Source organism: Aegilops tauschii, chromosome 7 (genome assembly GCF_002575655.3).
Source record: "Aegilops tauschii subsp. strangulata cultivar AL8/78 chromosome 7, Aet v6.0, whole genome shotgun sequence".
Classification (NCBI taxonomy): Eukaryota; Viridiplantae; Streptophyta; class Magnoliopsida; order Poales; family Poaceae; genus Aegilops; species Aegilops tauschii.
In genome coordinates, this window is record NC_053041.3 from 135,577,580 (window position 1) to 135,591,002 (window position 13,423).

Below are 13,423 nucleotides of genomic sequence, written 5' to 3' on the forward strand. Positions count from 1 at the left end.
AAGAAAACAAACAATTGCTTTAGTGTCCTCTTAATCCTGTAGATCCCGTCGGCGTCCTGGGAATGGGGGTACCCAGACTTGCCTGCCAGCGGCCCAGGGCGTAGCTCAGCCAGTGGCCTGGTACGGCCCATCTTCATCAACAACCACTCAAGACCCTCGCGAGGGGCCAAGCCTCGCAAGGCGGACGACACAAGACCTCCTCAAGGGCAGCCTCCTTAGGATGGCTCCCGAGGAGCGGAGATATCAAGGCAAGGGGCACCTCGCGAGGTGCACGTGACGTGAGCCATGACGACCAAGGCCAGGCGGGCGCAGAGTGCCACTTTCCTCTTTGGTGCCAAAGGGGCAAGCGCAGGTGAGGAGTCCCGAGGCATCAGGCAAAGGTTTCCATATTGGTGCAATGAGACCAAGACCAGCAGGACGGAGGTCACCGCGGAGCCCACAACAGCGTCACCACCAGAGCCTTTGGCAGGCGAAGACTACCTTTTGTCAGGATAGCTTGTACTAGTTGTCTCCCTTCAAAATTGGCCGTTGTGGGATCCCTTCCCGCCTAATATTTGGGAAGAGGACCAGGGCCTCTATAAATAGGACTAGCCACCACCCAGAGGGGGGCGGATCATTCAGACCACCCTTACACCCACAAGCTCATCGAGCTCAAGAACACCTCCCCTCAGGAGGTTGTTCTTCCCTTGTACTAGTTCATCCTCAGCCCACGAGGCAATCCACCACACTACAATGGAGTAGGGTATTACACCAGAACAGTGTCCCGAACCAGTATAAACCCTTGCGTCTCTTGTTCTTTAGGTTTGGCGTGCTAGGCTTTGAGATCATTGCGAGAGCGAGCTAGAGGGAGAGAGAGATCTTTGTGTGCACCCTAGTGTTCGAACCTCAAGGGTTTGCCGGAACCCGTAATCCGACAATTGGCGCACCAGGTAGGGGTGCGCTGAAGCCTTTCTTCTGTCGATCCGCGCTCCGCCGCTTCACCGGATCCATGGCTGACGCTCGCCGAGCCCGTGCTGAGCGCCGTGCCGCCCTCGCCGCTCGCGTCGCTCAGACGGCGCCTGTCGGTGGGCCTCTCCGCCGTTCTCCATCGCTCGCTGCCAACGCTGCCATCGGCCCAGCAGGGAACAAGCAGCAAGCTTCGTTGTTGCACCCCTCCGTGCGGCGGGACCAACGCACCGGCACCCCGTCGCTGACTCCGGCCGGCTCGTTGTCCCACGCTCATCGCGCGCCCACGGACGCGCAGGCCGCGCTGTTCATGGCACGCGAGCTCCTGCGTTACCGCCTGGTTGACGACCTCTACGAGGACTGGCTGGACCGCATCGCCGAGCTCGTCAGCGCCGCTGGGGGCTCTCCTGCACCGTCTCTCTCGCTACCTCGCCCACCTCCAGCTGCGGGTGACGTAGCAGAGCGCCTCCTCCCCCTCCGCATCAAGACGGCGCCCTCGCACCAAGACGCGCGGTCCCTCGGCGTGACCCGCCGCGCCGGGCGCCCGCGCACGAAGAAGGAAGCTGCCAAGAAGTTCCGAGGCCGCGAGAAAATGCTCCTGCGCTCCCAGCACCACTACGTCGAGACCACGTGCCGCCTGCATCAGCGGCATGAGGATGTCAAGATCAGGCTCCGCCCCCGCAGCGGGCTCCGATGACCACAGCAGGCTGCCGTGCCTTCACTCCCGAGCTGCGCAGCATCGTCTGGCCTGGAAAGTTCAAGCCAGACCTGCCTCCACGCTACGATGGCACCCCCGACCCTGCTGAGTTCCTGCAGCTCTACGAACTGAGCATCGAGGCAGCCAACGGCGATGAGAAGGTCATGGCGAATTGGTTCCCCATGGCCCTCAAGGATGGCGCACGCTCGTGGCTCCTGAACCTGCCCGCGGGATCGATCTCCTCCTGGGGTGAGATGCGCGAGCGTTTCGTCGCCAACTTCCAGGGCACTCGTGACCGCCCGCTGATACGTCCATTTTGCATCATGCTTTTATATCGATATTTATTGCATTATGGGTTGTTATTACACATTATGTCACAATACTTATGCCTATTCTCTCTTATTTTACAAGGTTTACATGAAGAGCGAGAATGCCGGCAGCTGGAATTCTGGGCTGGAAAAGGAGCAAATATTAGAGACCTATTCTGCACAACTCCAAAAGTCCTGAAACTCCACGGAAGTCATTTTGGGAAAAAATAAAAAATACTGAGCGAAGAAAATACCAGAGGGGGCCCACACCCTGGCCACGAGGGTGGGGGGCGCGCCCTACCCCCCTGGGCGCGCCCCCCTGCATCGTGGGCCCCCTGGTGGCCCTCCAGTGCCCATCTTCTGCTATATGAAGTCTTTCGTCCGAGAAAAAATCATAAGCAAGCTTTCGGGATGAGACTCCGCCGCCACGAGGCGGAACCAATCTAGGGCTCCGGCAGAGCTGTTCTGCCGGGGAAACTTCCCTCCAGGAGGGGGAAATCATCGCCATCGTCATCACCAACTATCCTCTCATAGGGAGGGGGTCAATCTCCATCAACATCTTCACCAGCACCATCTCCTCTCAAACCCTAGTTCATCTCTTGTATCCAATTCTTGTCTCTAAGTCTGAGATTGGTACCTGTAGGTTGCTAGTAGTGTTGATTACTCCTTGTAGTTGATGCTAGTTGGTTTACTTGGTGGAAGATCATATGTTCAGATCCATTATGCATATTAATACTCCTCTGATTATGAACATGAATATGCTTTGTGAGTAGTTACGTTTGTTCCTGAGGACATGGGAGAAGTCTTGCTATTAGTAGTCATGTGAATTTGGTATTCGTTCGATATTTTGATGAGATGTATGTTGTCTTTCCTCTAGTGGTGTTATGTGAACGTCGACTACATGACACTTCACCATTGTTTGGGCCTAGAGGAAGGCATTGGGAAGTAATAAGTAGATGATGGTTTGCTAGAGTGACAAAAGCTTAAACCCTAGTTTATGCGTTGCTTCGTAAGGGGCTGATTTGGATCCATATGTTTCATGCTATGGTTAGGTTTACCTTAATACTTCTTTTGTAGTTGTGGATGCTTGCAATAGGAGTTAATCATAAGTGGGATGCTTGTCCAAGTAAGGACAGCACCCAAGCACCGGCCCACCCACATATCAAATTATCAAAGTACTGAACGCGAATCATATGAACGTGATGAAAACTAGCTTGACGATAATTCCCATGTGTCCTCAGGAGCGCTTTTCTCTATATAAGAGTTTGTCCAGGCTTGTCCTTTGCTACAAAAAGGATTGGGCCATCTTGCTGCACTTTATTTACTTTTATTATTTGTTGCTCGTTACAAATTACCTTATCACAAAACTATCTGTTACCGATAATTTCAGTGCTTGCAGAGAATACCTTGCTGAAAACCGCTTATCATTTCCTTCTGCTCCTCGTTGGGTTCGACACTCTTACTTATCGAAAGGACTACGATCGATGCCCTATACTTGTGGGTCATCACCCGCCGGCCGCGGGTGACCTGCGGCGCATCAAGCAGCAGCCAGGGGAAACTCTACAGAAGTACATCCAGCGCTTCAACAGCGTTCGCCTCAAGATCCCCAAGGTGACGGACCAAGTAATCATCTTCGCGTTCTCCGATGGCGTCCGCGACGTCAAGATGAAGGAATAGATCACCATCCACGAGGAGCTATTCATGGCCCTGGAGATGTTTAACATGGTGTCCAAGTGCGCAAGAGCTGAGGAAGGGCACCTTTCCCTCCTCGAGCTCCTAGCTGCCGACCAGGAGGACAAGAAGGCCAAGATCAAGGATGTGAAGCGCAAGGGGGCTACCATGCTCGTGGCAGAGCCAGAGATGAAGCGCGGCCGCGACCATCCCGAGTCGTCCAAAGCGAGCCGTCCGTTCTGCGCCTTCCACAATGTACACAACCACAACACCAACGACCGTCAGGAGCTCAGCGCCATCCGCGAGGGCGCTTTGGTCAACGCCCCGAGCGCAACGACTGGGGCTACGGCCGAGTAGGAGGACACGGTGGGGGACGCTGGGACGTCCGCGGCCCCCGGCTGGAGTGGCGCGACCGGCCTCGTGAGGACCGTTGGCAAGACCCATCTCGCGAGGGCGCCTGGAGGGAGCAACCTCGTGAGGACCGCCCTTATGGCAACGCTGGGCTCCCTCCGCTACCGCCACCGCCTAGGAGGAACGATGACCACCATCAGGACGAGGGGTGGGGGCTTCCATGAGCCTCGTGCCATCGCCTGCATCTTGGGTGGTGCTCAAGCCCCGGCCTCTCAGCGCATCTTCAAGCAGTTTGCTCGAGAGGTGAACGCGGCCCTTCCCAGGCTCGAGGCCACGCGCCCGCTCAGGTGGTCCAAGTGCGCCATCACCTTTAGCTCATCAGACCATCTCAAGTGCGCGGCAACCGTCGGCGCTCTCCCGATGCTCTGCTCACCCGTCATCAGCAACGTCCAAGTCACCAAGACCCTCATCAAAGGCGGCGCAGGGCTCAATGTCCTGTCCGTCGAGACATTCGATAGCCTTCAAGTGCCATAGGATCAGCTGCAGCCTACCAAGCCCTTCTCAGGAGTGACCGACGGCTCCACCACCCCGATAGGGCAGGTCCGCCTCCCTGTCACCTTCGGCCAGCGTGACAACTACCGCACCGAGCTCATCGACTTTGACGTCTCCCACATCCGCCTGCCGTACAACGCCATCCTTGGGTACCCAGCCTTGGCCAAGTTTATGGCAGTGACCAACCATGGCTACAACGTCCTCAAGATGCCAGGGAGCGGCAGCGTCATCACGGTCCCATGTGAAGAAAGAGATGCGGTGTGCTCCCTCGAGCGCGCCTACCAGGCTGCAGCAGTCGAAGACCCCGACAATGAAGGCACCTTGTACCCTCCCGAGGCCATCCCCAAGAAGAAGAAGAAGCAGCAGTTCCACCCAGGACCTCATGAGAGCGGCGTTTCAAGTGGCACCACCTCAGGATCTGCGCCCACAGTCGGGGCGCCCCCCTCCCTCGCATAGGAAGGCGCGCCCGGGGCCCTCCTCAGGCTAGGCTCGGGGGCTCTCTTCTGGAGGGCCTCAGACCTAGCCAACGTCACGAGGGAAGCGCTCGGGCACCACGTGGAGGCGTGCTTCGCTGCACGTTTCCCTCAAGAGGGCACGAGGCGTGGAGCGCCTAGTGCTCGGGAGTTCATCACCAAGGCGATCCAGGAGCTTCAAGGAGCAAGGACCAACGCGGTGACCGCCGCCCACCACCCGGCGCAGCCCCCCATCCTGGTGAGGACGGCGGGCTACGCGTCTGCATCGACATTCCAGGGCTCAACAGGGCCACATCTCAGGGACGTTTCTGGCCTTCGCGCGTTGGGCGGTGTGAGGGTCCACCTCACAGCTACGTTCGTATGCCATTTGGCCTGCCGAACGCGGCTGTCACCTTCCAGCGCCACCTGCGGAGCATTCTAGCAGCTCAGGAGGCCAGGCATCACGCTGTCCAGGAGGAGATGGCGACAGTTCTTCAGGAGCCACCTGGGGCTACGGAGCCTCCTGAGGCTCAGGACCCTGGTGGCTCATGAGGAGTAGCTTCTTCGGCGTGCATCTTCGGCTACTCCAACATCACTCCAGCTACGGTATCAAGTGACTCTTTCCAATTCATTCAGTTGGGGGCGCCCTTCGGGCAGCATTATCCCCAAGTCGCATGGGCCTGTCGCTGCGACATGTATCCTTTTGCATCTTTAGCTTGCTATGTTGGGAGTGCCTCTCGGGCTGCATCATCCCCAGGCCGCTCGGGCCCGTCCCGGTGGCATGTATATTTCTTGCATCTATCTAAGCTAACCTGCCTCTTTTTGCACGAGTCGTTCTATGATTGCCACCTGCTTATCCGGTACTTCGATGCCCCACCCGCGACCGCCCTCGTTACCACGGGAGCCGCGCGCCGGTTGTCTTTCTTTTGGATTCCTCGCATGAGTAGGCTAGGCACGGCGTCTGTGCTCAGGTCCGTCCCTGCAGCGTCGATAAACCCAACGACTGAGCTCTGTCTGGCGGGCCGGCCCTGTTCACGTCACCTCCTGGGGTCGTTGGTGCCTGGCCTCCTCATGTGATCACCTCAGGAAATTCATCCGGCGCAGGTTGCCTAACCATCTCGCAGGACCGCTGAAGCTATCAAGAAACAAGACCAGGCGCAACCTGCCTTGAGGTAGGGCCTCGTGTTGGGGAACATAGTAATTTCAAAAAAATTCCTACGCACACGCTAGATCATGGTGATGCATAGCAACGAGAGGGGAGAGTGTAGTCCACGTACCCTCGTAGACCGTAAGAGGAAGCGTTATGACAAGCGGTTGATGTAGTCGTACGTCTTCACGATCGACCGATCCTAGCACCGAAAGTACGGCACCTCCGTGATCTGCACACGTTCGGCTCGGTGACGTCCCACGAACTCACGATCCAGCAGAGTGTCGAGGGAGAACTTCATCAGCACGACGGCGTGATGACGGTGATGATGAAGCTACCGGCGCAAGGCTTCGCCTAAGCACTGCAACGATATGATCGAGGAGGATTATGGTGGAGGGGGGCACCGCACACGGCTAAGAGATCAATGATCAACTTGTGTTCTAGGGTGCCCCCCTGCCCTGGTATATAAAGGGGCAAGGGGGGAGGCCGGCCGGCCCTTGGGGCACGCCAAGGAGGGGAGGAGTCCTCCTCCTAGTAGGAGTAGGACTCCCCCTTTCCTAGTCCAACTAGGAGGAGGAAGGGGAAAGGAAGGAGAGGGAGGGAAAGAGGGGGCACCGCCCCCCCTCCTTGTCCAATTCAGACTCCCAAGGGGGGCGCGCGGCCAGACCTATGGCCCCTCCTATCTCTCTCTCACAAGGCCCATGTTGGCCCATTTGTTCCCCCGGGGGTTCCGGTAACCCCCCGACACTCCGATAATTATCCGGTGACCCCCGGAACTCATCCGGTGTCCGAATATAGTCATCCAATATATCAACCTTTATGTCTCGACCATTTCAAGACTCCTCGTCATGTCCGTGATCACATCCGGGACTCCGAACTATCTTCGGTACATCAAAACACATAAACTCATAATACCGATCGTCACCGAACGTTAAGCGTGCGGACCCTACGGGTTCGAGAACTAAGTAGACATGAGCGAGACACGTCTCCGGTCAATAACCAATAGCGGAACCTGGATGTTCATATTGGCTCCCACATATTCTACGAAGATCTTTATCGGTCAAACTGCATAACAACATACGTTGTTCCCTTTGTCATCGGTATGTTACTTGCCCGAGATTCGATCGTCGGTATCTCAATACCTAGTTCAATCTCGTTACCGGCAAGTCTCTTTACTCGTTTTGTAATGCATCATCCCGCAACTAACTCATTAGTCACATTGCTTGCAAGGCTTATAGTGATGTGCATTACCGAGAGGGCCCAGAGATACCTCTCTGACAATCGGAGTGACAAATCCTAATCTCGATCTATGCCTACTCAACAAGTACCATCGGAGACACCTGTAGAGCACCTTTATAATCACCCAGTTACGTTGTGACGTTTGATAGCACACAAAGTGTTCCTCCGGTATTCGGGAGTTGCATAATCTCATAGTCATAGGAATATGTATAAGTCATGACGAAAGCAATAGAAATGTACTAAACGATCAAGTGCTAAGCTAACGGAATGGGTCAAGTCAATCACATCATTCTCTAATGATGTGATCTCGTTAATCAAATGAAAACTCATGTCTATGGCTAGGAAACTTAACCATCTTTGATTCAACGAGCTAGTCAAGTAGAGGCATACTAGTGACACTCTGTTTGTCTATGTATTCACACATGTACTAAGTTTCCGGTTAATACAATTCTAGCATGAATAATAAACATTTATCATGATATAAGGAAATATAAATAACAACTTTATTATTGCCTCCAGGGCATATTTCCTTCACCTCGTGAGTCCCGCGCTAGCTCACGGGTGCCCGGACATACCTCATCTAGCCCTGCCGTGCAAGCCACGTGTCAGGGCGGGGCTGTACACGCCCCGGGGGCTCCACTCAGAGAGAGCCCTCACCCACGCACCAGTGGAAGCACCATGCTCCGCGCTGGCAGTCGAGGAGCGGCTATGCCCGTGCAAGTGCGGAAGCGCTACGCTCCGCGCTGGTGATAAACAACTGAGGGCGGCCCCATGGCCGTACCAACCTCAGGGAGCCACCCGGCTCAGTGTCCAGCCTCACCGCAACGCTCCCCCCTCAGGAGAGTCGTGCGAGGGGGCTGGGCACGGGGGCTACGCTCAGGCCTCGCCTAGCGTACGCCGCCCTGCCAGGTCCCTCGGACCTAGTCGTCGCGCACCTCTCCCGAGCGGGACCTCGGCGAGGACAGGTATGAAGATCTGTTTGAGCGTCAAGGGGGACTCCTGAGCATCGCGACTCAGGAGCCTAACTGGCCACGTAGCCCCTCACCCCCCGGTCCTTTCCTGGTGATCCGGACGGCCCAACGGTGGCTGAGGTATGCGCGGGGTCGGGCCCTGCCGACGTAGAACCCTAAGGCCTATTTCTGAATCTCCTTCCCGCGGGCCGTTTGCGCGTCAAGGGGGACTCCTGAGCATCGCGACTCAGGAGCCTAACTGGCCACGTAGCCCCTCACCCCTTGGTACCATCCTGGTGATCCGGATGGCCCAACGACCGCTGAGGTATGCGTGGAGTCGGGCCCTGCCGACGTAGAACATCAAGCAAACGGGAAGGAAATCGCGGAACCTAAATTATTACACAACATATTGTCCCCCAAACATCAAGCAGAGTTTTAACGCCTCCACGAGGCACGTCCCATGTCACATGGAAGTTCGCAGGAAATTGAAACGAGAAGGAGCGCCGTTCTCCACCAGCAAGCCTCTTCTTCAGCCTTGGGCGTCGTCGTCGAGGAGCGCCTTCCCGTCGGCAGCATCACCGTCAGCCATGTCGTTGGCCTTGGTCGCGGGATTGGCGGCGCCATCGGTTGGAGGTGTAGGCTCGACGGCGAGGAACTTCTTCAGCAAGGCTTCCACCTGGCCCTTCACGGCTTCGGCGGCGGCCGTGCAGCGCCCCTCATCCACAGGCTCGAGCAGGACACCAAGGTCGGCGTTGGGGTCGCGAAGGTAAAGGTGACTGAGGACACGCATCAGGGCCGATGATGAAAGCACGTGCGCTCCCCCCTCCACCATGGGGTCGATCCCGTCAACGACACCTTCGAGCGCCACGACGAGATAAGGAAGCAGCTGAGTGGGGCCTTCGTCGTCTGTTACCAGCGGCTTCTCCAAGCCCTTCTTGTAGAGTGCCCGCAGTGCCTCGCGGGATCTCTCCTCAAGGGACTTGGAGGCCGCGCGATCCTCAGCCAGAACCTTCGCCCTGGCTTCTAGCTGGGCCTTCTTTGCCTCCACCTTCTGCTCCAGTTTCTCCAGACGGCTGCGCTCTGCGGCCTGCGCCCTCGCCAACTGCTCCAACTCGGCGTCACAACCGGTGACGACGTCTTCTCGGGCCTTCATCTTCTCCTCCTCCGCCCTATGACTGCGAGACTCGGCCGCGCGCTCGTTGCGCATAATCTCCAGCTCGGCCTCCATCGACCGGCATCGCTCCTTGGTGGCTTCGGCATCCTTCAGCGCCGCCTCGCGAGCGGCTGCGGCTTGGTTGGTGGCTCGCTTGTCCTCCTCGGAAGCTGCCACGGCCTAGCTCAGCACCGCCCTGTTAGACACTTCGGAGTGCAGCTAGCCCGAGATCAGCTCCAGGCGCCCCGCCACCGGGCGATGGTCAGCTCCTTGAAGATCACCCCATAGCTGGGTCAGCGCAGAAAGAGCCTCCTCCAAAGCGTTAGGCGAAGCAGAAGGACCACGAGCTGGCGGTGTCACGGAGGAAGGAGGCAGCGCCGTCGCCAAGACTTGCGAGTGGATGGCGGCAGAGGAAGAAGCTAGGAGCTCCGGAGCCCGTGGTGTTGGGGAACGTAGTAATTTCAAAAAAATTCCTACGCACACATAGGATCATGGTGATGCATAGCAACAAGAGGGGAGAGTGTGTCCACGTACCCTCATAGACAGAAAGCGGAAGCGTTATGACAACGCGGTTGATGTAGTCGTACATCTTTACGATCCGACCGATCCAAGTACCGAACGCACGGCACCTCCGAGTTCAGCACACGTTCAGCTCGATGACGTCCCACGAACTCCGATCCAGCAGAGCTTCGAGGGAGAGTTCTGTCAGCATGACGGCGTGATGACGGCGATGATGATGCTACCAACGCAGGGCTTCGCCTAAGCACCGCTACGATATGATCGAGGTGGATTATGGTGAAGGGGGGCACTGCACACGGCTAAGAGATCAAGAGATCAATTGTTGTGTCTAGAGGTGCCCCCCCCCCCGCCCCCGTATATAAAGGAGGGAGGGAGAGGCCGGCCCTAGAGGGGGCGCGCCAAGTGTGGGGACTCCTACTAGGACTCCCAAGTCCTCGTAGGATTCCCCTTTCCTTTCCGAAGTAGGAGAGAAGGAAAGAGGGGCAGAGGGAGAAGGAAAAGGGGGCTGCACCCCTTGTCCAATTCGGACCAGAGGGGGGGCGCGCGCCTCCTTCCTTTTGGCCTCTCTCCTATATTCCCGTATGGTCCAATAAGGCCCAATACTTCTCCCGGTGAATTCCCGTAACTCCCCGATACTCCGAAAATACCCGAATCACTCGGAACCTTTCCGATATCCGAATATAGTCGTCCAACATATCAATCTTTACGTCTCGACCATTTCGAGACTCCTCGTCATGTCCCAGATCTCATCCGGGACTCCGAACTACCTTCGGTAGATCAAAACACATAAACTCATAATACCAATTGTCACAGAACTTTAAGCGTGCGGACCCTACGGGTTCGAGAACTATGTAGACATGACCGAGACATGTCTCCGGTCAATAACCAATAGCGGAACCTGGATGCTCATATTGGCTCCCACATATTCTACGAAGATCTTTATCGGTCAAACCGCATAACAACATACGTTGTTCCCTTTGTCATCGGTATGTTACTTGCCCGAGATTCGATCGTCGGTATCTCAATACCTAGTTCAATCTCGTTACCGGCAAATCTCTTTACTCGTTCCGTAATACATCATCCTGCAACTAACTCATTAGTTACAATGTTTGCAAGGCTTATAGTGATGTGCATTACCGAGTGGGCCCAGAGAGACCTCTCCAACAATCGGAGTGACAAATCCTAATCTCGAAATACGCCAACCCAACAAGTACCTACGGAGACACCTGTAGAGCACCTTTATAATCACCCAGTTACGTTGTGACGTTTGGTAGCACACAAAGTGTTCCTCCGGTAAACGGGAGTTGCATAATCTCATAGTCATAGGAACATGTATAAGTCATGAAGAAAGCAATAGCTACATACTAAACGATCAAGTGCTAAGCTAACGGAATGGGTCAAGTCAATCACATCATTCTCCTAATGATATGATCCCGTTAATCAAAGGACAACTCATGTCTATGGCTAGGAAACATAACCATCTTTGATCAACGAGCTAGTCTAGTAGAGGCATACTAGTGACACTCTGTTTGTCTATGTATTCACACATGTATCATGTTTCCGGTTAATACAATTCTAGCATGAATAATAAACATTTATCATGATATAAGGAAATAAATAATAACTTTGTTATTGCCTCTAGGGCATTGTCGGTGTACAAACGAAGGGGCGCACCTTTGTACCCCTTTACCTGTGCACGGGCAGTCGGAGCCGCGCCCACGGCCACACCAAGCAGAGCAGGGGGGAGAACCAAGGTAAAACCGAAGACCGAGGCAGCCAGAGCAACGCCAAGACCAAGGACGCAAAGAAGCAGAGGGGCGGAGCAGTTTCCCCAGGCAAGACCCTTGCTGGGGACGGCCTCAGCAGCCCCGGCAAGGCCCTTGCTGGGACAGCACGCCCAAACACCAATAGAGCGAGCCACCCTTGAGCCCACACCATCAACCACGTTGGGCCAGGGCTCGGGAGGCACCTCTGTGGTGGAATGCAGATCTATGTGAAGACAAGGAATACTCAAGATTAGATGAGGATTAGAAGACGACGACCCTCGGCAAGACCCTTGCCGAGGAAGGCCACCAGACCCCCGGCAAGGTCCTTGCCGGGGACGACAGCGCGCCACGACAAGACCCTTGTCGGGCCACCCGGCAAGGCCCTCACCGAGGATGCCAATGGGGCCACTGCCGGGCCCACACCAAGCAAGTTTCCACCGCCGTTCGCATGCAACTGCCAGCTCAACCAGCTGGGCAGGCACCTACGTGGCAACATGCAGCTCCCGGGCCAACTCATCAAGCGCCTGCATGGCGGCATGCAGATCTTCGTGGAGGCTCCACCACCGCGCCACCTCAGCTGCCTGCCTGCCTACATGGCGCCACATGCATCACTGGCCGGGGCGCGTGTCGAAGCGAGGAGGAGCGGCGACGGACGGGACGAGCCTCGCCCCCGTCCCCGATAAAGCTAGGGGACACCTCAGCGGCGCATTAAATGCGTATTTTCCTATAATACGAGCGATAAGCTCGCAATACTATACGCCTTTCCACCTCCTGTATGCCACTGTGGCAGCCCCTTTCGACTATAAAAGGAGGCCCATGGAATACTGGAGAAGGATTCGGCTCTTTGGGACCGCGCACCCCACCATAGCTAGTTCGAGAGCTCAAGAACTCTCTGAAATACACCCACCAAAGCAGGACTAGGGTTTTACGCATCCTCGCGGCCCGAACCTGGGTAAATGATCCTTATGCTGATTACTAATCCTGCTCTTCTCGCAACCCTGCGCCCCGGCAACCGTAGTAGGGATTCTTGTGATCCCATAGGTGTCGTTCCACACCGACATCTTTGGTGCGCCAGGTAGGGGGCGCAATTGTGAGAATCTGGTCTAGTAGTTAGCCTAGCGGTTCTTCGTCGCCAAGGCTCCCAAGAAGAAGACGGCCGCGGCGGTTGGCTCGTTGGGAGCCGAACGGCCCGTGCTAGTGCGGGCGAGCAGTGGGCCGGTCGCGGACAGGACCCGGGCCGCGGTCCGCGAGCACCAGCATCGCCCTGGCAGTCAGAGCCTGGCGAGCGGCGTCGTTCGCGCGCCAGATGACCGGCCGCACATCGCCAGATCCAAAGACGGAGCTGGCCCCCCCGCAGGCGGCGCGGGGCCCTCCAGGAGTGTCGTTGTGCCACCCCCGGGCGGCGCAGCGACCTCCAAGACGCCCACGCCGGCGACAACTGCGTGCTCTTCCCGTGATGTGCGCGATGAGCAGTGTCGCCACGCTGGTGACCCTGGGCACCACCGTGGGAAGAGCCTTGTGCGTCGTCCGCGGGATGAAGGAGTTCAGCCTGCCCGCCGAAATGCTGGCGAAAATGGCGCGCAGCCGCTTGGTCGTGACGGCGCTCCTTCTAACGTGGTTAGAAGTCGAAGCGCGCCGCGATCCACGCAGCTGTCGCCGCCGCCCACGCCAGC